Raw genomic sequence first — 25,804 nt, 5'->3', positions numbered from 1 at the left:
TAATCTGCACTAGATGTTGTTGGACTTTTAACTCCTATGAGCCCCAGAGGGCATGTCAAATGGTCAGGGGTGATGGGAGTTGTAGAATCATAGATTTATACAATTGGAAGGAACCACAAGGGTAATCTAATCCAACCCCTGCAATCTTTAGCCCAATGTGGGGCTCGAACCCATGACCCTGAGATTAAGAGTCTCCTTCTCTACCAACTGAACTAGTTATAAAAACACCTGAAAAGCAGCACATTGGCTACCACTGGCACAAAAAGATGATGTGTCCACCAGCTGCCAAGTGACACTGAGTCTCAGAAGAGGTGAGCCACACCTTCAGATTCATGGCTTCCTGGGGCAGGAAACATATTAGAGGTCTGGCCGTGGGCCGAATGGCAGTGAAAGTGCAGGAGAGAGGCATTCGTAACACAGGACTAGAGTTTTCACTTCTCAAAGTGCCTTTGAGTCTCCCTCGCACTGCATGTGCGCATGAGTGGATGTAGCTCATGCCAGCTAGAAAGCGGAAAAGAGCCATTAAAAAAAAAAAATGAATATACGGCTTCCGGTTTGGTGCCGGATAATGGCGGAGCGGAGCTGAAGAGCTCCGGCTCCCGGGGGGTTTTAGGGGTCTCCTTGTCTGCGCCAAGGGCCCCTTAAAGCCACGGGAAGAGCGTCCCGTGGACCGCGGCCTCGTGGGTCCCAGATGTGCCGTCTCTGCTCTTGATTGACCCTCGTAAGGGGGGGAAATCAAGCGAGCGGAGCTCCGACACGGGACTGGAGAGGCGGATGCACCCCCCCAGGAGATCAAAGCAGCGATTCTGCCAGACCTGAGCACCAAGCTTTTCCTGCTAACTTCAAAGAAAAAAGAAGAACCCCGGCTGCTGTAAGTACGGGACTAATTGGATTTACATTTGAATAATTGGCAACCGGGAGGGATGTTAAAAGGAAGCCCGTCCCTCTCCTTTGTTGTGCAGAGGAGGTAATTAAGTTTCAAGTGGCTGCAGCTGCATCACTAGATACAATGTTGTTACGAAGCACCTTGACAGAGAAGATGGATTAAATCCCTGTGAGGGGATTGAAGATTTTGGAAATATCTCTTCTGTGGCTTTTGGAATTGTTTTTGGCACCCTGTCTCAGGGAAAATGGCGCTGGAAAACTAGTACGCAAGATGGAAAATTACTGACATTTGACACCCTTTGTCTTCTCCAACCATGCTTGCTTTCGCTTTTAAACTGATTCTAGATCCGGGTATTACCCAGGAACAAAGAACAATCCTTCTGCAATTGGAGCTTGTGAATCGGAAAATGGCCTGGATAGGGCGTAATTTCAAAGAAATTTGTTTTGGAGCAAGAGAAACCAGCCAGATTTGGGAGAATTTTGATAACTTGGAAGCAGACTTCTCCAGGGAGCTGGGGGAGGTGCTGGAGAAATGGGACGAATTGATTCAGCAACCCCAGGTAAATGGAAGGCCCTGGCGTAGTGAGAGACACAGGGCTGATGTTTTGACTGGAGCTACAAGATCCTGTCTCTGGAGTGGGAGTCCAGAGATGAAGGTGAGAAGATTTCTGAAGACACAAGTGGAAGAAAATCAAAATTGCGAAATGGAGTTGCTGGGAGAGGAGAGTTGGTGCCTCTTGAGGCTCCCAAGGAGGAGATTTATAAACTATAAGATGACACTGAACAAGGACAACAGAGGGGAATGTAAAGATGAATGGTGGGGGGGCATGGGAGAGAGCAGAAAAATGGTAAGAAGGGGAATAGGGTGAAAATGATAAAAATTGATTTAGGACGGATTTATGGTACCCTGAAGATAGCGTGTTAAGACTTTAGGATTTTGATGTTAAGTTTTAAGACTTTGATGTTACGATTTTGGGAATTTTGAATTAGTGAAGAGATATGTAACTGACTAATAGCAGCAGTTTAAGTGAAAAGAAGTATAAGATTGATTTAAGAATTATTTCATGATACTATAAGATGTTAAGTTTTTATGATAGTATAAAAGGTTGGATAATGAATTGTAATGTTATAAATGGATGTTACCAAAGTATATTAGTATTGAAGGCAGAGGAGGGAAAGCGGGGGAGGTCCCTTTAGAAGATCAGAAACTAGATTTCGTTAAGTAGTAAGAGATAGATTGGTGTTCTAGTGTAGGTATGTATTGGTTTTGGTTTTGTTCTAATTGTTCTCTTTGTTGATTGTGTTTATGTAATGTGTTTTTTATTGTGTTAATGTTGGTGTTTATGTTATGTTATGTTTTTCTCTTGTTTTATTGGAAAATAATAAAAATCTTATAAAAAAAAAAATGAATATACTTTCCAGCCAATGTTAATATTACATTCCACATTACAGGCCAATTTGAGCAAAAAGCCATTTAAAACCTTGGGTATAGGAATGCCATAGACTGGAACGACAGATGGAGACTGTGAAGCACACACTCTTTAAGCATCGCTGCCACACAGAGTCTGTCCCAAATTCTGATGGAGCCTAAAAAGGATGAAAGCAGGTGACGAGGAGAGTGGCTCTATCCGAGCATCCCTTGTGGGACCGGCCGTGCCCAAGCAGACCCAGGCAGCCCAGGCTGGAATTGCAGCAAACTGGGCTCTGCTCCAAACTTGTGACAGTAAAGCTTTCTCAGTTCTCAGCCAGCTTTTTCTCCCATCCTGCTTTACCTCTTGGCTGCTGTCTAAAGAAGAGGTACCAGTCCAAGAAAACACTTCTAGGTAGCTTGTAAACACTGATTAAAGGAAAATCATGCTTGGGTGATGACTGCATTCTGCATTCAACTTAACTTCTGAGTCAGGCATCATCTACTGCCAAGCACAAGCAAATGTCCTCAGAGATGAATGGCACCAAGAGTTTGCCTTGGACCACATAGGTTCAGATCCTCGCTTGGCAGCAAAATACAGTGGATCTCATCTTGGGCTAGTCGTCCCGCTGCCTGACTTACCTCAGTGGGGGCTTGTGCAGATAAAATGGGATAACCTCACTGCTCCCCCCTCGCAAAATCCTTTGTATTCCTAAGCCTCAAGGGACCCTTCCCAGCACTCCTGAGTGAGGTGGGAGGCGGAGGCATAGTTGTTGTTCCCTCCGAGGGAGTCCTGCCTTCTCCTTTTTTTTGGGGGGGGGGAGGGGTTAGGCGCTTTCCCTCAAGAAATTCAAAGTGCCCAAGATGAGCAGCCACATCTTCCCCCTCCTTGGCTCACCGGGGACCGGTGGCCTGGCTTTTAGAGGGATGCTCAATCCTAAACACGCTTATGCAGAAAGAAGTACTATGAAGGCAAAGGGGAGTTATTTCTGAGTAAACAAGCTTCCTTGTGTAACCCGGGTCGCATCGACTCCCATTAGACGCTGCGGAACTTCCTCGCGTGGAAACATGCTTAAGACCGGGGGATTCATGTTTGTCACTGCCAGGCTCTCCTTCGAGTCTCTCTCTCTCTCTCTCTCTCTCTCTCTCTCTCTCTCTCTCTCTCTCTCTCTCTCTCTCTCTCTCTCTCTCTCCCTCTCTCCCTCCCTCCCTCCCTCCCTCCCTGCCCCCCCTCTCTCCCCACGCGCTCCTGTGGCGCCCGGGCAGCGCGAAGTTCAGGCAGCCGCCGGAGCTGGAGTAGGAAGCGACCACAGCAGGTGGCTCTGTCTCCGGAAAGTGCAGCACAACCGTCCGGGGAAAGGCATTTCTGAGGCAGAGAGACCCTGCCCAGCTGGGGCTGATCTATCCAGTACCAGGAGGAGTCCACTCGACTGGTCTAGCAAACCCAATGCGCAGAGATTGTCCCTGCGCCCCTCACCAGGGCATCGGGGCGCTTGAGAAGCCTGCCTTCCCAGTGGGTTCCTCCGACACCCGCTTACCTGGGAGCAAGTTCAAAGGGGACTCGCTTCTGAGCAGATGCGCACACGAGGGCGCTGTCCATGGGGCGTGCCTGGAGGAGCCACATATTCCCCAAACTTCATTCAAAGAGTCGCCCATTCGCCCTCAGATCCCCCCCCCCACAGCCCACCCCCATATGATAGGTTGCTTCCCACTTCGGGACCCCCGCTATTTCCCTCTATTTTCGTTTGGCCCAATACTTTGGAGAGGAAGGCGGCGGCGGCGGCGAGCAACACTCGGGAGGTCCTTGACGCGCGCCTCGACGGCACGAGCCCCCGGTGGGGGAAAGGTGCTCTCGGGAGCCTTACCTGAGCCAAGGAAGCTGCTTCAGCCGCCGAGTTGGAGGGAGCCGAGCGCAGGCATCCTTGTCCCTCCACCGGGTGCGGCCGATCCTCGCCTCGGGGCCCCTGCCTTCGGTGGGGAGAGCTTCAAGTAGGCGGAGGGTCAGCGTCCGGGAAGCAGCGCCGCGGCGCAGGCGGAGCCAGAGCTGGAGATGCGCCGTTGCGCGGCCGAGAGCGGCGCTGCTCCGCACAAGCCTTCAGCTGCAGCAAAGCTTTCCTTCGCTTGCGAGCCGGAGACCCCCGCCGAGCGGAGCGCCCTCTCCTCCCGCCTTCCCTTCTCCCCCCCGGGGGGGAACTACGCCGCCAAACGGGGGCTCCTGCTGTCTCTCTCCGACTCTCCCTCTGCCCCAAGTCAGACACTTGGCATCTCCCCCATAACCATCTTCTCCCCTCCCATTTCTCCAAGCCCCCCCCCCCCGCACTCCGCAGCCCGCCCACCCTCACTGCCGTGGCTTTTTCCTGGTCAACAATATGTCATAAGCTCAGACAGGGCTGCACGGAATGTGAGAGAATCACCAACTTGATTCCAGCAAAAAGATTTTTTTGTTTTGTTCCAGATTTGAGCCCTTCATTTCTAAACCCAGTCTGATGACGGGGAGATATTTGAACAGCCCAGTCCCTAGGCTTGTTTACTCTCAGGCATAAGACTCGCTGTCTTCTATGGGGTAGTTACTCCGAGGTAACTGTGCAGAGGGATCGCAGCCCCAATGCCTCATCTGTATATTTTCGGAACCATTTAATTTATACCTATGCGTATTGGGGGTGAGTTAAATAGGACAGCATCTCTAATCGAACTATAGTAATAGATGGATTTTAAAAATAATAATTAAAACTGTATTTATTATAACCTGTTCTTAACTAGGGCTGCCAAGTAAGGGGCTGAGGAACTAACTTAACTGCCCAGGTTCAGCCCCAGGTGTTCTCGCCTGGTCTGAGACGGGTTGGGGCTTTGGGAGCCGGGAGGGCTAGGCAAATTTGAATTTCTGCGGCTAAGACTGAGGGATGTTTTTCATTTTTAAAATTGTGTTATCTTCAATACTCTTCCCAAAGGTTTCCAAATTATGCAAACAGTAAATCAAAACTGTTAAATTGAGGCTACAATCCTAAATGCAACCGACTGGGAATAAATCTTACTGAACTCAGTGGAACTTATTTATGAATGGACATGCATGAGATTGCCCTGTAAGTTGCAAGCCTATGAGCAGTTACTGGGGAGCAGGGCCCACTGGGGAGTAGGCACGCGGGTGGCGCTGTGGGCTAAACCACAGAGCCTAGGGCTTGTCGTTCAGAAGGTTGGCGGTTCGAATCCCCGCAATGGGGTGAGCTCCTGTTGTTCGGTCTCTGCTCCTGCCAACCTAGCAGTTTGAAAGCACGCCAAAAAGTGCAAGTAGATAAGTAGGTACCGCTCCGGTGGGAAGGTAAATGGCATTTCCGTGCGCTGCTCTGGTTTGCCAGAAGCGGCTTAGTCATGCTAGCCACATGATCTGGAAGCTGTGTGCCAGCTCCCTCGGCCAATAAAGCAAGATGAGCACCGCAACCCCCAGAGTCATCTGCGACTGGACCTAATGGTCAGGGGCCCGTTTATATTAAGTAGTGGGTGGACATAGCAGACAACACAGTTATTCTCCAAGCAGCTCTCTTTATTCTCAGGCTGGAACAGAACTCAACTGAAGGGCTCAGCCAGCCTGCTTATATAGTGCTCAGTAACATGCAACAGTAACAACTCTCTCTAGCTACCCAATCTGTGAACGGCACTCTCAATCCTTCATTTGCATGTGGACCTGAGTGAGAATGCAGCCATGGTGGGCAGAGTGAAACTATATACACAACACCCCTAGTGGCCTAGGGTGAGAACTTCAATACATAACACTTTACCTTTACCTAGGGCCCACTGAGCAGAGTGGGGCTTACTTCTGAGTAAACATACTTAAATTTGGGTTATGCCATAATCTCCAGTCGATTTGCAGTGCTAATGATCAAGCAAGCATATGAAGAATGCACTTGTCACTCAGTCTGTGTGCCCAATGGACTGATACACAAACTACGGACCACTTTTAAGACCTTTCTTCCCATGTTCTGCACCCCAAGGAATAGTCCAGGTGGGTGAGACTTGGAGTTTTGTGGAAAAGTTCAACTGGAGCCCTCTGTGATTGCTGTAAATCTGCTGAGCATTCACCAGATTACCCCTCACTGTGGTGCTGTATAGTCTGGTAGATAAGAACGTGGTTGATGGCTAATTTATCCACTCCATGGAATATCTCTGCCAGTAAAAATTAAAAGATGCTTCCACTTCCACTCCCCCAACCAGTCTGATTTTTGTTTAGTCTGAGTAAAGGTAAAGGTAAAAGTACCCCTGACTGTTAGGTCTAGTCGCAGACGACTCTGGGGTTGCAGCGATAATCTCCCTTTACTGGCTGAGGGAGCCGATGTTTGTCCACAGTTTTTCCGGGTCATGTAGTAAGCCAGCATGACTAAACCGCTTCTGGCGAACCAGAGCAGTGCACGGAAACGCCGTTTACCTTCCAGCTGGAGCGGTCCCTATTTATCCACTTGCACTTTGACGTGCTTTCGAACTGCTAGGTTGGCAGGAGCTGGGACCAAGCAACGGGAGCTCAGCCTATCACGGGGATTTGAACCGCCGACCTCCGGATCAGCAAGCCCTAGGATCAGTGGTTTAAACCACAGCGCCACCGCCACCCGTGTCTGAATAGAAATGTTTAAATCCCTGTGGTATTGAGCAAGTGACATGCTCCCCACCCCACACTGAGGAAAAACAAAAGACACCACAGGGCAGCCTTTGCCAACCTGGTGCCCTCCAGATGTTGTTGGACTACAGGTCCCATCAGCCCCAGTCAGTGTGGGCTGATGGGAGTTGTAGTCAAAGAACATCTGGAGGGCACCAGGTCCGAAGGGGAACTTCCATACAGAGGAGCGCTTGATTTTGTGCGCTTGAAACAGAATAACATGATGACAGCCTTGCTGGATCCAGCAAAGATGATGCTCGTATTCTGCCTCTGATAGCCAGATATCCATGGGAAGTTTGAAGAAGTTGTGATGATATATGGACAGCAAAATGGGCACCAATAACTTTCAGAATGGGTTAAGTTATATGCATAGAGGATGGAACCATCAGTAACAATTAGCTATGTCAGCTAAGTGGAACCTTGGTATTTAGAGGCAGTGAAACTCTCTCCTTGCCAGATGCTAGGGGCAAAAGCAGGGCACGGTGGCCATAGAGACCCTAATTGATTCACTTTCAGCATCTGCTCACCAGGTGTTGCCACAGAATGTGGAAATTCCCTTTTTGGATAGAGATTAGTCTAGTGATATGCAGCATATGGTCTCCATGATTAAGATATCACGGTCAGACCCTGACATCTCCCATTTAAAGGATCAGGTGGTAGGTGATGAACAGGGACTGAACTAGACTGGTAAAGAAAAAGCGATTTATATGTGTGATATAACATTGTGCCACAAGATGGTGACGTGGAGTCCAGTTTTCCTCTACCAGTTTTCCCTGTTTAAATTTACAACTGAAACGCTTCTTTGACATCTCTAGATATAGTCAAAGACCACTGGACCTGAGATGCTGGGGTGCCACTGCCAGGAAAGAATGATCAGTATGGACCAATGAATATCAGGGGGTTACCAATGTGGTGCCAACAGGTACCCAAGCAGTTGAAAAGGCTGCCCCCAGGGCCCACAGTGTCTCCCCACACCGTTGAAATTAGGCTTGAAAGAAGCATTTTGGTGCAGTCAATATAATAGGCTGTGGTGTATGCTTGGCTGTGTGGTGTATGTATATGTGTGTGTGTGTGTGTGTGTGTGTGTGTGTGTGGTGACCACAACAGTTCCTCTAGCGTGCAAACATGCTCACAGACCCCAAAAGGTTGGCATTGCCTTGCACCATAACTACAAGGCAACTTTATATGTTCCTATCACAGTCCTAGCTCTCATATCCACTGTAAGACTCTATCCTCTAAAATTCAATGCAACCCTTTCCTAAAGTTGCCTTCAGCATCATCACAAATTTTGAGAATCTGTCTCATAAGTTAAATTTCGCTTATTGTGCGAAGAAGCGCTTCATCCTGTCTGTTTCTAACTTATCCCCAATCAACTGTGTTGGGTGGCTCTTCTTCCTACAATTGCAAGAGAGGGAGAAAAATGCCTGCCTGCCCACCTTGTTGGTCCTCTTCATGCATCATTCCATTCATAATACCTGGAAGCCATCCAGGGAGACTGTGCCTGATCCTCATGCTGATTGTTGTCTATCCAAAGAGCAGACTGGCAGTGAGCATGATCAGCTGGGTTGGATGGCAGAGTCCCAAACAGAAAATGTTGCAGAAAAAAATCTGGAGCTAGAAGCTGGTACCTCTTTCTTGTAATACTTATGGTCTTGCTCTACATCAGCCCTGGGCTCTGCTACCATCTGGAGAGGCCCTAACTTGACAGTGTATGATATTTCTCAAGGCAAGCAACACTTACCCCTTCTGGTACATCAGCTTTGCCATCAAGCAGCCCCTGGGTCCATCTGCAGCTCTTTCTGCTTCCTCTCGCTGGAGAGATTAGCCTGGAACCTGGACCATACCATCAAGTGCCAAGGGGGCGAAAGACTGTGCAGATCAGCGAGAGGGCTGCTTTTGTGTAGGTTAGCCTCTTTATCATCAGCCAGCTCCAGAGTCCATCTGCAGCTGCTTCTGCCCCTTCCATCTGGATGAAAAGACTGGCACCTGTACTGTGCCAACAACCGCCAGGAGCTAGAAGAGACTGCTCCCCTCTAAAACACAACCACCCACCCACCTCTAATTTGCACCTTCACATGGATTTTAAATCTAAGCCACTTTGCAGGCCAGTCTTGGCTGAAAGGCCGGGTATATCTAACATATAATAGAATAACCTGTCGTTGTGTAGCAATGTTCTGGTATCATGTCTAACAAAGCCTCTTTAAGGTTTTTTTGCCACCCACCCCTCTTCTTGGTTCTGCGCAAACTCTTTCAAGGAGTTTTGATGTGTAAATTTACTCCCGTGAAAGCTTCAACAAGATTCCTTTCAATTTTATTTTTGTTTGATTACTCATTTTAGGAAATGATAAATTTGTAGTCATTTTAAGTTCCATGTAAGGTGAAGAAATGCTTTTTGCCAGTCTAAAGTAGGAAGTGCCCTTCCATTTACAATCCTAATGCAGCCGGGCTGACCAGAGCTTGCCAGGGAACTGCCTCTGGCAGGAAAAATGCTCACACACCCCTTACTTTCCTGTGTGTGGATCATGTATAGTCTGTAAAACGACTCAACCTTAGTTATCTAAATACATTCAAAGTTCTGAAGGGATAGTAGAATCATAGAATTGTAGAGTTGAAAGGGACCCCAAGGATCATTTAGTCCAAATGATTTTTTTCCTCAGCTTCCTTCCTTCCCTCCCTCCCTCCAGAATTTCTTGCCCACACAGTAGAAACACACAGGGGATCCTATCATCTGCTTCACTGGGGAGAGCCATGCAGCCTCTCCAGATTTTCCAACTCTCCCTCTCTTTGCATCAAATTGTAAATGAGCCTTCTTCAGCTTCATGGGGAAAGGGAAAGGATGGAGCTTGTGGCTGCCAGTTGACTTTTTCATCTTTCTCTCCAGCTGAAACCCAGACTTGATGGGAGGCTGGGAGCTTCAATGGCTGCCTGGACGCTGAGGTCCAGCTCCGAGGGCCTTCTGGCAGTTCACTCACTGTGAGAAGTGAAGCTACAGGGAACCAGGCAGAGGGCCTTCTCGGTAGTGGTGCCCGCTCTGTGGAACACCCTCCCATCAGATGCCAAGGAAATAAACAACTATCTGACTTTTAGAAGACATTTGAAGGCAGCCCTATTTAGGGAAGTTTTTAATGTTTGATATTTTATCACTTAAAAAAAATTATTATTAATATTCTGTTGGGAGCCACCCAGAGTGGCTGGGGAAACCCAGCCAGATGGGCAGGGTATAAATATTAAATTATTATTTGTTGTTGTTGTTGTTGTTGTTAAGGCTTCACCCAGGGCAGAAACCCTGGCTAGACCCCCCCCAGCTATGGCTCTGCTTTTTCATAGTCCTACTTATGCCCCCCACCTATATTTTTTCTCTCCAGCACTCCCAGATCATTATAGGGTACAACACCTCCCACACGATAGGGCTGCTTTACTCATTACAGGTTTTAGATTTATGCCTAACAGGATAACTAACACATCACATGCAAATGCTAGTGTAAGTTGTAGGAGGTGCTGAATTCTGATAGAGAAGCAGGGTGAGGATGGTGGGGGAAAGAGAAGAAGTATTAAGCCATGACTCTGGCAACCGCTTCTCCATTCCAAATGGCCCTTCTGACATTTTGTGTCAGAAAAAGATGGACGGTATGTATAAGGCACCTTCCTATGTTTCTGTTTAAGGGGTTGTGGGTGGGTTCAATTGCCCCCAAACCCAAGACCTATTGGGCTGAACCTATTGTCTTTTGCATTCAGAAAGGTTTCTTTCTTGGCAAGGGCTGAGCAGCCAGAGAAATAGGGAGAGCGAGAAAGTGGCAATGTTGGGAGATACGCTTGTCCACAGGTGACAAACTGTTCTTATCCATAATCATTTTTCTGCATTAAGGTTTTGGATGAATGAGGAACTGTTTTATTTCATCCACGTAGATACCACTGGGAGATCAGCTGCATTGTGCTAGGTACAATGGAAAAAGAGAAAGAGACAAAGGGGCAGAATCTTTTCAACTCCGGCTCTCGGAGGCAGCTGTCTTTTTCTAACACTGGAAATGAGATAATTTCATAGGAACGAGATATCGGAGTGACTGGCTTGCGCTGTGGGTAAGACAAAGAGAATTTCCTGCAATTGCAAGATGTCACACAGGTCTTATTCTTGCATGTTGTGGGCAGGAAATTCTACTTTGTTGGCCAGGCAACAAAGGCGGCCAGGATCTTGCCATTTATTTATACCTGGCTCAGCCAATCCAGAGGCCTCATATTCCCTGCCAATCACAGGCACTAATACTGCATGTCTCTATTTAGTTTATAGGGCTGGCACCAGGCTTCTGGGAACCCTGGTGTGGCGATCACACAGGGTCCCCAGTCGTTTAACGGACTATTGATCCCTGTGCCACCACGGCGCTTCGCTGCCACCAACCAGGATCCCCTCCCTGGTAATCACTGTCACAGTCAGGGTGTGATTTTAAACAAAATAATAAGTGTTTATTTAAAAACTTCAACAATTTAAGATACTGGTTACAACCCTGTCCTAATCCTACGCTCACCACTCTACCTCACCACCAACCCTCACAATCAACGACCACCCACCAACCAACTGCTTCAATCAACTGCTCTAAACCCACTGTCTAACTCTAACTGACTCCCCCCAACTGCCTTTGTTCAGCTGCCCCTAGCTCCTCCTCCCTCTGTTTATTGGTCTGCCTAGGGTCAGCCACTGAACCCCTTACTTACTCCTGCTCATATATGTATTCCCTAGGAAGGGCAAACGCCACACCTGGCACTGGTGTCCTCCTGCCCATGAGTTTACTTGACAGTAGTGGCTGAATCCGTTCTCAAAGTGCATGGTAAGAAGTTTCCCAGACCCAGCTGTTGCTACCAAGTCAACTTAAGGCTGGGGGAAGAGGTGAGAGGGAGATCTGACAAGGTTTCGAGGTCAGCCCTGTACCAGTGGGCCCTGGCAAGTGTCCAAGAGTGCTGGGTGCTGATGCTAGTCCTGAAGGGGGTGAAACAGTGGACCCTGGGAAAGCACACAGTCATTAAATGACTGACAGCCTTTGCTTGACACCAGCAGCTTGCATTCATGTGTGGTGCTAACTGAGCCACTCCTGCTGCCTCCACAGCTATCCCCTGACAGTTACCAATAAAGGAATGCACTCTCTCTCTCTCTCTCTCTCTTGCCCCACAGCAGGGGCGTCGTAGGGTGGGGGCGGTGGGGGCGGGCCGCCCCTGGTGCCGCCCCTAGGCGGGTGTGTGCAGTGCTGCTGCTCCCGGGGTGACGGAGGGAGCGGCGGCGCGTCCCACCACTCCCATGCGCCGCCGCTCCCTCCGTCACCCCGGGAGCAGCAGCGCTGCACGGACGAGGCTCCCGAAGTGGCGGCCCGGCATACCCCAGGGGCGGGGGCGTCGCTGCGCGCGCGCGTGCGTCATGACGCACACGCAGCGATGCCCCGCCCCCAGGGATGCCGGGCCGCCGCTTTCCGGAGCCTCGGTGGGCGGCAAAGAGCCCCGAAGCCGCAGCCTGGCAGCCCTTTGCGCTATGGCTGCGGCTTCGGGGCTCTTTGTAGCCCGCCGATGCTCCCAAGCCCCCGCCCGGCATACCCCAGGGGCGGGGGCGTCGCTGCGCGCGCGTGCGTCATGACGTCATGACGCACGCACGCGCCACGATGCCCCGCCCCCAGGGGTGCCCCTTGGCTTCCCGCCCCGGGCAGCCGAGGGGCTAGGAACGCCCCTGCCCCACAGGGAGACCATCAACACCCACATCTGAGATACCAGCCCACCACTAGGATTGCACCCGCACCATAGATTTAATGCACTCTTATACTGCTTCAACAGTCAAGATCAGGGGTCCCCAAACTAAGGCGCGGATGCACCCCAATTGTCTTCTAAATGCGGCCCGCGGATGGTCCAGGAATCAGCATGTTTTTACATGAGTAGAATGAGTCCTTTTATTTAAAATGCATCTCTGGGTTATTTGTGGGGCATAGGGATTCGTTCATTATTTTTTTTCAAAATATAGTCCGGCCCCCCACAAGGTCTGAGGGACAGTGGACCGGCCCCCTGCTGAAAAAGTTTGCTGACCCCTGGTCAAGATTTCCTCCCAAAGAATCCTGGGAGCTGTCACTTCTTAAAGGTGCTGAATGTTGTTAGGAGACCCCTCAAAGAGCTATGATTCACAGTACCCTTAACAAACTTCAGTTCCCACAGTGCGGAACTATGACTGTTAAAGTCAACAACAACAACAACAACAACAACAACAACATATTTATACCCCGCCCCTCTGCCTGGGTTTCCCTAGCCACTCTGGGCAGTTCCCAACAGAATATTAAAAACACTACAAAACATCAAACATTAAAAGCTTCCCTAAACAGGGTTGCCTTCAGATGTCTTCTAAAAGTCAGATAGTTGTTTATTTCCTTGACATCTGATGGGAGGGTGTTTCACAGGGCAGGCACCACTACTGAGAAGGCCCTCTACCTGGTTCCCTGTAACCTCACTTCTCGCAGGGAGGGAACCACCAGAAGGCCTTGGTGCTGGACTTCAGTGTCCAGGCTGTGATCCAGGTTATATAGTACAAGGTTTGAGTCCCGGTCTCATTTTGATAATGTTCTTCCTGGTCCCAAGTCCTAGAGCCAGCAACGCTTCACCTCCTTGCTTGGGTGCTTATAGAGCCAGAAAGCACTGGCCATGGCAGGCCACTGTGGAAAGGATTGGCAGACCCATGCCCAAGAATGTCACCTAAACACTAGGAGCAGCGTTTCTGGCCTTGGGGACTATAACGGCAGCTACCAAATGCAAGGTAACAGCATGGCAATCTTATCAGCTGGGTGAACACACAAGATAAGGATCCTCCTAAACACCACTGGAAAGAGCAAGTTCTCTAAGCTCTGCTGGCATCCAGCCTCAGACCTGGTGATTTGTTTGCTCTCAAGTCTTTGGTTTGTTCTGGCTATCAAACAGCTTGCAGCAAGGTTTAGGCCACCTGGGCTAATTAAATGTAAACACGCAGGACCAACAATGGACAAAGCCTTATTATAAATCCCAATGGGTCATTCCTCAATGGCAAAGCCTTGGGTGGGTGGGTGGAAGTCGCCACCACCCCTTACTAGAGAAGCCGAAAGGACACTTTGCTGTGAGTTCCCATAAAACTAAACTGGCACTGACTGAGCTCATCAAAACCTCGCTCACGAAAGACGCAGGCCACTACAAAATAGATTATTTCCCACCCTGAAAAGCTACGCCTCACACACAGCTTGTTAATTCGCTTAAAAGCATCCTTGCAGTACATTAGCGATAAGCTGCTGGAAATGCATTCCAAGGGACTGGGGGGTGGGGTGGGGTGGAGGGAAAGGATGGATGCCCAAGGTGAGCCACTGCCAGAACGGAATCATCTGGGCCACACGGCGTCCCAGTCCAAAACCGCTAGAGCCGCTCTCCTCAATTAAAGGTGGCTGCAGTCTCTTTCATGCGGACCACACACATCTGGCGGATTAAAATGCAAGCACTACAATTACCCAGAGAGAAGGGCTCTGGGCACAACAAGGGGGAGATTAGCTTTCCCAAAGAGATATCTGAGCAGCGGAGTTGCCAGCCTTTGTCCTAGGATTTACTAGCAGTCACAGTGAAATTTGAATGGATACATCTGCACAGGATGGGCCTCTGTGCTCCTGGCTCAGGTCTCCTAGCACACAACCAGAAAAGCAAGGAAACAGTCCCAGGGAAAAACCAGGTGAGATGTGGCGTGGCGTTTCTTGAGTGAGCACTGCATATCCCCTTCTGTGAAGAGTGAGAAACCCCTTTTCGACCCAAGGGTCACGTTCCCTTGTTGACAACCTTTCTGGCAGATGCAGAGCCCAAGCAGGTGGAGCAAAAGGTGTGACTCTTACTGCTGAACAGTAGGCCAGTGTTTCCCAACTGGGGGCCACATGGCCCCCCGGGCCCCCCGGATATTCCAAGGGCGCCACAGGTGAAAATCGTGTAAAGGGGTGGGGTACAGCGTGAGGCTAAGGGGACACAGAGGAAAGTGAGAAATGAAGAAAAATAAATCATTAAAAAAAAAAACCCTGATTGGCTGGCTATCCGCTTGGCCAATCACAAGCGGGTAAGGGGGCGGTCCACCAGGGCCTAACGCTGCTTTTTGCCACATGTGTTGTTGTTTTTCTAGCAGTCCTGGTTTGTTTCTGGTGGGAGAGGGCGATTGCTGAGGCTCCTGTTTTGACCAACAGAACCCATGATCCAGAACCCCCAGGTCAGGTAAGTGCGGTGGTGGGGTGGCAATGGGTAGGGCTGGGTGAGTCGGAGCTGCTTGTTGCTGCTGCCAGTGCTGGGCCTGGTGGCATCCTGGGCCTGACTCTGCAAGGTGCAGGGTGCAATCCACCCCAGCACCTAGTGGATCTGGACCTTTGGATGTTGCTGAGGGGTGCTGGGCCCCTCAGCAGCGTTAGCCCAGCTGTGCAAGGCACAGGGTGAAATCCACCCCAGTGCCTAGCCGAGCAGGGTCATCTGGTGCTGCTGACTTGCATCTAGTAAATAACTAAGTGTCTACTCAGAAGAAAGCCACATTGAGTTCAGTGGGCCTTACTAATCTACAGTGGTACCTTGGTTCTCAAACTTAATCCGTTCCGGAAGTCTGTTCCAAAACCAAAGCGTTCCAAAACCCAGGTGCGCTTTCCCATAGAAAGTAATGCAAAACGGATTAATCCGTTCCAGACTTTTAAAAACAACCCCTAAAACAGATAATTTTACTATCTAACGAGACCATTGATCCATAAAATGAAAGCAATAATCAATGTACTGTACAATAAAACAAACAAAACAGTATTGTAGATGATAAAAATTAAAATTAAAGATTTTTCTTACCTGCACTGATGATAGTCATTGTTTGGATGTGGGGCTTTTATCTATTTCTGCTGTCACACAATCAATCAATCAATCAATCAGTAGCTGAACTGGGACCCACAAAGTCACAAAAACAAATTACCGGTAACTGAAAAAGCCTCAAAACAAAAACACACAAAATAAATAGCAAAAACAAAAGCACCAAATATAAGCTCCAAATATCACCTTAGAACACTGCAATCGGAAACGAAAGGCTTGAATTTCAGTGGGAGGGGGGACGCAAATTAGCGCAACAGGAAACATGGAGGGGGGGACGACTAAAAACAGAGCACGCTCGGCTTCCAAAAAAAAAGTTCAAAAACCGGAACACCTACTTCCAATTTTGCAGCATTCAGGTTCCAAGCTGTTTGTGAAATAAGCTGTTCGTAAACCAAGATTCCACTGTAGTGTTTTATCCAGGCAGCCGGGCTATTCCAGCTGACAAGAGCTTTTTGCACCAGGTCAGTAAGGACCACTTGCTTTTTAAAATTCTCCCATATATACAGAACTCCCTGTGTGCCTCTTAGACTGTATCTGTAGGTTTCCTGCTCTGTGTCAAATAACTGGGATCAAATAAGTGTTGTTACTTTTTATAATACATGGAGGATGGATCTCCTTCTGAAGGTTCTGGACTCTATTTCCTTGGAGATTTCTAAGCAGAGGTTGGATGGCCATCTGTCATGGATGCTTTAGCTGAGTTTCCTGCATTGCAGGGGGTTGGACTAGAAAGATGACCCTTGGGGTTCCTTCCAGCTCTATGATTCTATGTTTTTCTGCTTCAACAATATTTTATTATGTCCCTAGCATTTTATGTAACCGTATTTTGTATAAATTATAAAAATATAAATAAAACATGTTCTATTTACAAACAAAACATTTAAATGGATACCTTTCCATTTAAGGGGGCGGGGACAGGGGGGCATGGGTGTAGCTAGGATGTTTGTTGAGGGGGCAGAAACTCTGATTTGTATTGATTTTTTCTTACGGGGGGGCGGCTGCCCCCCTGCCCCCCTTGGCTACGTCCATGTGGGGGGGGGCGCACAAGGTCAGAAGAGGGTCATAAAAACAAGGTCAGAAGGGGGTCATAAAAAGGTTGGGAAACAATGCAGTAGCCTATGTTCCAGCGATGAAGCCAAAGGTTTCTGCCCTCCCAACCCACCTCTCCATCCAGACCAGCAAGACGCATTGTCACAAATCAAAGACACAATCTAGCCAGACAAAAGCAGTCAAAGAGGTTGCAGAACAAGGTCAGCGAGGGATGTGGCCAGGGCTGCATTAACCATTAAGCAAAATAAGTACATGCTTAGGGCATCAAGGGAAGGAGGGCACCACGGAAATTGTCCATCGTCAGATTTTTAACATTAATGGTCAATAATTGCTCCGCTGGGCATTCATTTTCTCATATTAAAAATCCCAGCAGAACGACTATGCAACAAGGCAGGCTGGATGCCTCATCTCTGCTAAGTATAGAAGCAGATGTGCTGTGTAAGATTAGTTCTGAGGATCTGATCACTGACTTTGAAATTATAAAAAGGAGGAAAAAATTTCAAATATAAATAAAGTGGAAGTATACAAAAATGAACATTATTTTCCATCTTACGGTAGGTTTTGTTTCATTTTGAAAAATAAAATGCTACTTAACAGTTTATTATTGTTTATGTTTTGAATTAGATATATATGGGGGCACCCAAATCTTTTTAAGTGCTTAGGGCCTCTAAAGGTCTTAATCTAGCCCTGGATGTGGCCCAGGGAACCTCCCTGAAGGTCACGCAGACTGGAGGCAGGAAGGGCAGTATATGGGCCACAGGTAGCTGTTCCTCATCCCTTCCCAGTGTGGACTGTGGTTTCTGTTCACATCCTGGGATGCTGCTCAGGCAAGAGATGAGGGCAGGTGCCCTGAATCAGAGTACCAAGTACTAGAGCTGAAGCAAATTTTCGGCATGTGATGATGGGCTAACATTGAAGTTTAAAGCTTTCAAAGAGCAGCAGCACCGTGCAAGCTTCTCCTCCCTTGGATCCTTCTAGAAAGACGAGCCAACTCGAAGGACTGCAAACAAAAATTGAACCACGTGTGCAGGAGGAAGGAACAAAATGCGCAAAACCCAGAGTCGGACGGGTTGTCCACACACAAAGCACCACTGCACAGAATCCTTTGCTTTCCTGGAACCTCATTTTCAAAAGTATGAGAATGTGACTCATAAAAAGGGACGGTGTAAGTGCCCCCCTGATTGTACTTTGATGCGGAAAGATCTCTGAGAAGAGCACAGAAAGCTGGGGGAAAGCTCTATCTCATTATCTTAAATACCGTAGAAAGCACCGCGTTATGATTTGATAGGCTTTATGGATGTCACTGCCACTCCCGTGTTGGTTCCATTTGGGAAAAAGAAGCCTTCGATGGATAGGAGAGACGTGAGCAAAAAGCAGCGCTAATGTTCTGCAGTTCCCCTGCAGTGGTGGGAGGCGGAAAGTATTCTATTTAACAGGGAGAGTACCATTGCCAATGGTGTCCTCAGCTTTGCATTCTTCATCTAACAACAGACATAGCAACAGATAAATACACTCTGACAAATTTGTTAACACTGCATTATTGGCAGCCAGAAGAAGAAGGAAAAAAAAGATGACTCTGAACTAGGCGCTTGAATTCCTGCCAAGAAGTAACAAGTGGATCGGCAGCTGAGCTCAGGGATTTAAATGTTTAAAAGCCACAAATAATCAGAATTAATAACTCTGCTCCATTGTGTTCTTGAAACCAGGCTAACTAGTCCCTTAAAAGAAAATAAAGCACAATCACTTCCTAAGCAGTTCGCAGCATGCTGAGTTCTGGATGTAAAGCACAAAAAAACCCTATTGGAATTATTGAGGGTTTTCATGGGCATGAGCCAGCTGAAATTATTTATGGGACAGATTTGAGCAGGCGCTTTGCAGCTTAAGGCATACTATGCTAAACCTGAGTTACTAAGACAGTTTTGATCTTACTCTTATATGCTTTCACTCATTTTCTCCAGCAAACCTTTCAGGAAAGACCTACATTAAGAATAGAATAATATACAGCCTTAAACAAGTAGACACATGAAGACTTTAATTAATTTGACCTTTATCATTAAATAAGCAACAAGCTCCCCAAATTAATGAAAATTGTTCACTTTCATTGTAGGATAAAAATACATTCGTGCCTTGGATCTCAAACACCTTGGCTCCCAAATAAATTGGCTCCCAAATGATCAAACCCCGGAAGTGAATGTTCTGGTTTCCGAACAATTTTCAGAAGCCGAACGTCCGGTGTGGCTTCTGGGGCTTCTGATTGGCTGAAGGAGCTTCCTGCAGCCAATCGGGAGCTGTGCTTTTGTTTCTGAATGTTTTGGAAGTCAAATGGACTTCTGGAAAGGATTACGTTCGAGAACCAAGGTACGACTGTACTGGGAACAAGTGGATCGAGACCTGAAGGCAAGCGTATATCAGAGGCCAAATGTCACACTCTTGGATCTTCAAAATTGGCAAGAATTGACCAGATAATGGGCCATTAGTGATTCATCAGTGTATAGTCTGACTTTTTACCCCATTATCACTTACATTATTTTGTAATTTCTGCGTTGCTCATCCATTTATTTCTGAGTGTCTAGCGTCTGCACGACAGCTAAGGATTCTGAACGCTTCTTGGCCTATGAGTGCCAGTTCTGGGTTTGATAGTTGGAAACCGCAGCTCAAACTCCTGTTCGGTCATTATGTTTGTCACGCAGCCTTGAGGAAGCCATCATTTCTCAGCCTAACCTTCCTCACAGGTTTGATGTGACAGTAAAATGAGAAAACTCCTAGCCTACCTCTTTGAGCACCGTAGAAAAAGATTAGGATAATAAAACGTGACAAAATAAACATGCCATTTTACAAGGAAGTGTATGTTGCCACACAATGGATTGCAGCCGTCCAGTTTGTGGGGGATTTTTAAGAACACCAAAGACCAGGGCAAGACAGTCACTTCTTTGAGAAAAGACCCCCCCCACCAACCCTGGTGGTTTAAGAACGGCATGGTGCCTCTTTAGCATCTGAGAGAGACAGAGCTTGGGGAATATGTAACAGCTCTTGGCAGGAGAGAAGTCTCTGGAAATGAAACTTTACAACATCACTAAAGCCTGAGCTGAAATGAAAGGAACAGGATTAGGAATAAGACACGAGGTGGCAGCTGTGCTGTCACCACAGGGAATTTACCCACTTCAGCTCACTCACTTATTTGAAGAGAGCTGGAGCAGCATGGAGGAGGTGTCTGAAGGCAAAGACAGGATGTGTGGCATTAGGCCTTAGGAAGCTCCGTCTTGCCAGCTTTGGGGGCTTGGTTGAAGATGCAAGGCAGGATCTATCCACAAGACCCTAGGCAGCTTAGGTCCACTCTACCCACCACAAGACTCTGTAGCTTTAGCTAGCAGGCTACCCAGAACTTAGAGAGGTGACCATCTTTTTGCTTGAAAGAACACAATAGCACCTCTATCATCTATCTATCTATCTATCTATCTATCTATCTATCTATCTATCTATCTATCTATCTCTATTTATTTATTTATCTATCTATCTATCATCTATCTATCTATCTATCTATCTATCTATCTCTATCTAACATTTATCTAACATCTATCTATATCTGTCTATCTATCTATCTATCTATCTATCTATCTATCTATCTATCTATCTATCTATCTAATCTATCATCTATCTATCTATCTATCTATCTATCTATCTAATCTATCATCTATCTATCTATCTATCTATCTATCTATCTATCATCTATCATCACCTGGGCCAGCAGACCCTCCAAGTGTCCCTATTTTCTAGGGACAGTTCCAGATTTACAGAAGCCGCCCCAGTTTCTGATTTGATCCTGGAATGTCCCGCTTTTCCTTAGGACATCCCTATTTCCATTGGAAAAATGTTGTGAGGGTATGGAGTTATGTTACCCCCAAGCCAAGGAGATAGGTAACTATACAACCTTTAGAAGACATCTGAAGGCAGCCCTGTATAGGGAAGTATTTTTTTTTGTTTTTAAGTTTTATGTTTTATTATGTTTTCATATAGGTTGGAAGCTGCCCAGAGTGGCTGGGGCAACCCAAGCAGATGGGCAGGGTATAAAAAATTATTATGATTATGAAATAGGACATCCCAATTTTCATTGGATCAATGTTGGATGGTATTCATTCTGTCTATCTATCTATCTATCTATCTATCCATCCAGGGGTCACCAATGTGGTACCAAGTAGGCCCTCTGCCCACCTCTACATTCCAGCTGTGATTCCTGCATTGCAGGGGTTTAGACTAGATGACCCATTGGATCCAGTCCAACTGTAGAGTTCTATGATTCTATGATTCATGCCACTAAAATTAGGCTTGAAATAAGCATCCCACTGTAGCCAAGAGAACAGGTTGCAGCATATGCTTGACTGCAGTCTGGTGTGATGCCCACAGCAGTTTCCCCACTTAGCAAATGTTCCCACGTGCCCCAAATGTTTAGTGACCCCTGTGTTACAGCACTTAGCTTTTCCCAAAATGGGGTGGGGGTGGGGATACACACCACAAAGATAATGGTCACATCAAATATCAGGGTGACTTTTACATTGCCACTTGAACATTAGGTTCATTCATTACACTGTACCAGTGGCAGAACATCCTGATCAAATATTAAAGCAATGGAACTCATCAGGATGATAGAATGTCTAGGAGACAACTCACCATAATTGTCTAAGGAACAAAGAGATGCAAGCTGAATTGCTAGATCTGGCTACATCCCAGCCCTGAATGTAATATCTGACCCTCAGCGTTTCATGGAAGCAACACTTTGCAACAGGAGTGGGGAATCTCTGGCCCTCAAGATGTTGCTGAACAACAACTCCCATCAGCCCTAGGAAGCTTGGACAATGGCCAGGGATGGTGGAAGCTGCAATTCAGCAACATCTGGGGTGGAGAAGGTTCCCCACACCTGCTTCATAAATTAAAACCGTCCCAATTTGAAATATGATCAATGTAGATAGAGATCAGAAAATATTACAAAGCAGAGAGGCGGTTCAAAGAGAGCCTTCCTTCAGACACTGACTTGTTCTCTCTTTGACTGGCTTGTCATGGGAGGCATCCCTAACCTGGGGCCTTCTCTGGATGCTTTGGATTGCAATCCCCACCTTAGACCCTGGCCTTGTTGGCTGGGCTGATGGGAGTTGTAGTCCACTTTTTCAATTTATTTCAAAGCATCTGCTGGGGATGGAGCTCTTGATAGGGCTGCCATACACCAGGGATTTCCCAGACATATCCGGGATTCATTCATTGGAAATAGCGTCCGGGCAGAGTTTCCAAAAATCGGTAAAAATGTGCAGGGAAACCCGGGTGTATGACAACCCATGACTGAAGTGTTAATTTTTTGGTGAACCCCAGCTCTTGATGCCCATCAGATCAGTGATGTTGGAGGAGTGGTAGCAATATTTAGTCCTTCTATGTATTTCAAGGATAAATTATTTCCTGAGCTTCTGTTAGCCCCACTGGGGTGTGGGGGGAGGGGATGCAGACATGATATAGGTTTTCTAGTGGGGTTGATAGCAGCTTGGGGGTTAGGGCAGACAGGCCTAGAAAAATGGGGAAAGGGCTAAACACCCCCTGCTTCACGGCACTGTTCCAATCAAGATCAGAGCCCTCTATAACTGCTTTGAACTAAATAAAAAATAAAATAAAAATTCCTTCCAGTAGCACCTTAGAGACCAACAAAGTTTGTTCTTGGTAAATAAAGCCACCAGGTGGTCAATAATTAAGAAAGAAAATAAATAAATAAATAAATAATCCCAACAGATTATTAAAAACGTGATAAAACATCAAACATAAAAACTTCCCTAAACAGGGCTGCCTTCAGATGTCTTCTAAAAGTCAGATAGTTGTCTGTTTCCTTGACATCTGATGGGAAGGCTTTCCATAGGGCAGGCGCCACTACTGAGAAGGCCCTCTGCCTGGTTCCCTGTAGCTTCACTTCACACAGGGAGGGAACCACCAGCAGCCCTTCGGAGCTGGACCTCAGTGTCCAGGCTGAATGATGGGGGTGGAGACACTCCTTCAGGTATACAGTCATACCTAGGCTCCTGAACGCCTTGGGAGTTGAACATTCCTGCTCCATAATGATTGAAAACCGGAAGTGAGTGTCCTGGTTTTTGAACTTTTTTTGGAAGCTGAACGTCCGGCACAGCTTCCGCTATTTCCGGTGCACCTGCACAACCGGAAACCAATTGGAAGCCGTGCCTTGGTTTCCAAACGTTTCAGAAGTTGAACGACTTCCGGAACGGATTCCGTTCGACTTCCAAGGTACGACTGTACTGGGCCGAGGTGACATCAATCCACAGATGTCACTTGTCTGCTTTGGCTTCCAATGCTGTAGAACAAGGAACCTGGCATTCCTGACCCCAGAACTCCATGCACCTCAGCTGAACCGACATATTGCCAAGAGGTACTCCAGTATGGTTTGAATAAAGATCAAAGTGCATTGCCTGGATGGCCAGGTTGATACGCCTTATCACCTCTTCTCAGAATGGGGCTATTATTCTGCAGTTCCACAGCATATGTGTCAGATTTGCCTGTGGGGATCCTCAGTGCCAACACAGCAGACAGGCCATTATCCCAGCTTGTGTTAAGCATGCTGGGGTTCAGAAGGCTCCAGCAGACAAGAGAGAGAGAGATGTTATCTTTTGCTGCCCGTGAGAAAATGGTCTACGGAATATAAAGAATGCACAGAACACCCTGAGATTATAGAGAGCCCCTATTAAAGAATGTTTTGCAGTCTAAGGATTTGGGCAGGGCAGTTCACCAGGCTGCCTCTTTCATTCCCTTGCTTCTTTATTTTTCCTCTGAGGCTGCAGCAAAGAACGGAGATAAAGGATGAGCAATGGGATGGGATGGGTTTCTTAAGCAAAAGGAAAACAAGACATATATTGTGAAGTTTTATTGATGTAGCCTTTAATTTGGATTAAATAAACAACTTCTTCCCTATTTTATTTTATTTTATTTTATTTTTTTAAGACATACACAGAACACAACTCTGCAAACCCTGTTCCAACATTTGGGGCTTTTTAGTTTAGAAAAAAAATGCAAGAAAAAGGAGACATGACAGAGATGTATAAATTTATGCATGGTGTGAAAGAAGTGGAGAGAGAAAAGTTTTTCTCCCTCTCTCAAAACACTGGAATTTGTGGACATCCAATGAAGCTGAATCAACATTCAGGACAGACAAAATAAAGTAAAAAAAAAAGTGAATTATGAAGAAGAAGAAGAAGAAGAAGAAGAAGAAGAAGAAGAAGAAGAAGAAGAAGAGTTTGGATTTGATATCCCGCTTTTCACTACCCGAAGGAGTCTCAAAGCGGCTAACATTCTCCTTTTCCCTTCCTCCCCCACAACAAACACTCTGTGAGGTGAGTGGGGCTGAGAGACTTCAAAGAAGTGTGACTAGCCCAAGGTCACCCAGCAGCTGCATGTGGGGGAGTGGAGACACGAACCCGGTTCCCCAGATTACGAGTCTACCACTCTTAACCACTACACCACCAACTAGGATGGCTTTATAAAAGGATTAAACAAACTTGCCATGTTCTACCTCTATGGTGGGAGACAGAATGCTTCTAATACCCATTGCTGAGAATTGCAGGTGGGGAAGGTGCTATTCTGGATGCGATTGACCTTTGGCCCAATCCAGCAGGCTCTTCCTGTTCTGTCCAAATCTGCTTCCTTGCAATTTCCATTCATTAATTCTAGCTCTGCCCTCTGGAGCAACATCTTCTACATGGCAGCCTTTCAGATATTTGAAGACCAGTATTATCTCTCTCCTTCATCTTCTCTTCTCCAGGCTAAAAACACCCACCTCTTTCAACGAGTTCTCATAGGATTTAGCTGTGATTCCTACATCGCAGGGGGTTGGACTAGAGGACCCTTGGGGGTCCCTTCCAACCTGTCAGGAGCCGGAGTCAAGCATAGGCTGGCAATAAAAACACGATGTCTGTGAAGTTAACACTTTATTCAAAGCAACCAAAACACTGCAGGCCTAGCGCTCTTCCCAGCTGCTCTTTCCAGTAGGTCTTGCTTCAATGAAGCAATTGTGAGGACTGAAGGTCCCTGCCTTCCAACTGGTGCCCAAGTCTCCTCCTCTCCAGGGTTTTCCCCAAGCAGTTGTAGACTGCATCTGCACATGACCAATCTTCAGCAGCCTGTCTTGTGGCTCCTCTCCCGCCACCTCTTCTGCCCCTGAGCCTGAATGGCTCTCTCCCCCAGACTCTTCCTGCTCACCAAACCATGTTGCCCCTTCAGCGTCTACCTCCTCCTTCTCCCAGTCTTCTCCTTCTGACCACTCATCATCCTACCACCAATCCCTGATTCTGAGCCTTCTTCCCTTGGGGGTTCTCTTTGGGGTTCCCCAGCTGGTGCCTCCCACCACTCCTTGGCATCCAGCTGGTCCATCACATCACCCTACAATTCTGTGTTTCTCTGATTTGGTTCCAAAACCCTCAATCTCCTAGTCACCCTCCTCTGGAAGGCTCTAGTTTGTCAGCATCCTTCTTAAAATGTGGTACCCAGTGGAAAAGTAGCCTGTAGGGTAGCCTAGTAGCACCAGGGACCCTATTCTCTCTCTGCTGTCACCACCCAGTTATGAGTGACCTAGGGTAGGAAGCAAGGGATTCCCACTGCCGTACGGTGCTCTCTTTGGGGGTAGGGAAACAGCCAGATGAATTCCAATTCTCAGCCCATCTCCCCTCCTGCTCTCCCAGACACCTAAGCAACTAGTAGTGTAGCCCAAACAGTTGAAGCTGTGTGGCAGGACAAGCAGCCCCTGAGAAACCTGTTCAGAAACCAGTACAGCTCAGAAACCCAATCCAGCAGTTTATTCAAAAGAATAAAAGTTAGCATGAATGCAGATCAAAGTGAAACAAAACATTATCTTGGTCTAGCTGTTTCTACACTGGTCCAGACTAACACTGCAAAACTTACTCTGGTTGTCACCACCAGCTTCAAGCATCCAGTGCAAG

At 47.3% G+C, this 25,804-nt stretch overlaps 1 protein-coding gene across 3 annotated transcripts in view; it reads right to left on the bottom strand.

The window, feature by feature from the left end:
* Positions 1 to 25,804, bottom strand: part of SYNDIG1L (synapse differentiation inducing 1 like) — an 88,894-nt gene that overhangs the window by 38,192 nt on the left and 24,898 nt on the right. Inside the window, exon 1 of one of the 3 annotated variants that reach the window (XM_033142702.1) lies at positions 4,159 to 4,483. The exons of 1 other annotated variant lie outside the window; for it this stretch is intronic. The gene's annotated coding sequence lies outside the window, so the exon portion shown is untranslated. Of the gene's footprint in view, positions 1 to 4,158; positions 4,484 to 25,804 lie in introns of those variants that run through there. One more of the 3 variants, XM_033142686.1, reaches the window with a different exon arrangement.

This window comes from Lacerta agilis, chromosome 1, assembly GCF_009819535.1.
Source record: "Lacerta agilis isolate rLacAgi1 chromosome 1, rLacAgi1.pri, whole genome shotgun sequence".
Classification (NCBI taxonomy): domain Eukaryota; kingdom Metazoa; phylum Chordata; class Lepidosauria; order Squamata; family Lacertidae; genus Lacerta; species Lacerta agilis.
Note: the sequence above shows the minus strand (reverse complement) of the source record. Positions and strands in the feature narration are given on the sequence as shown.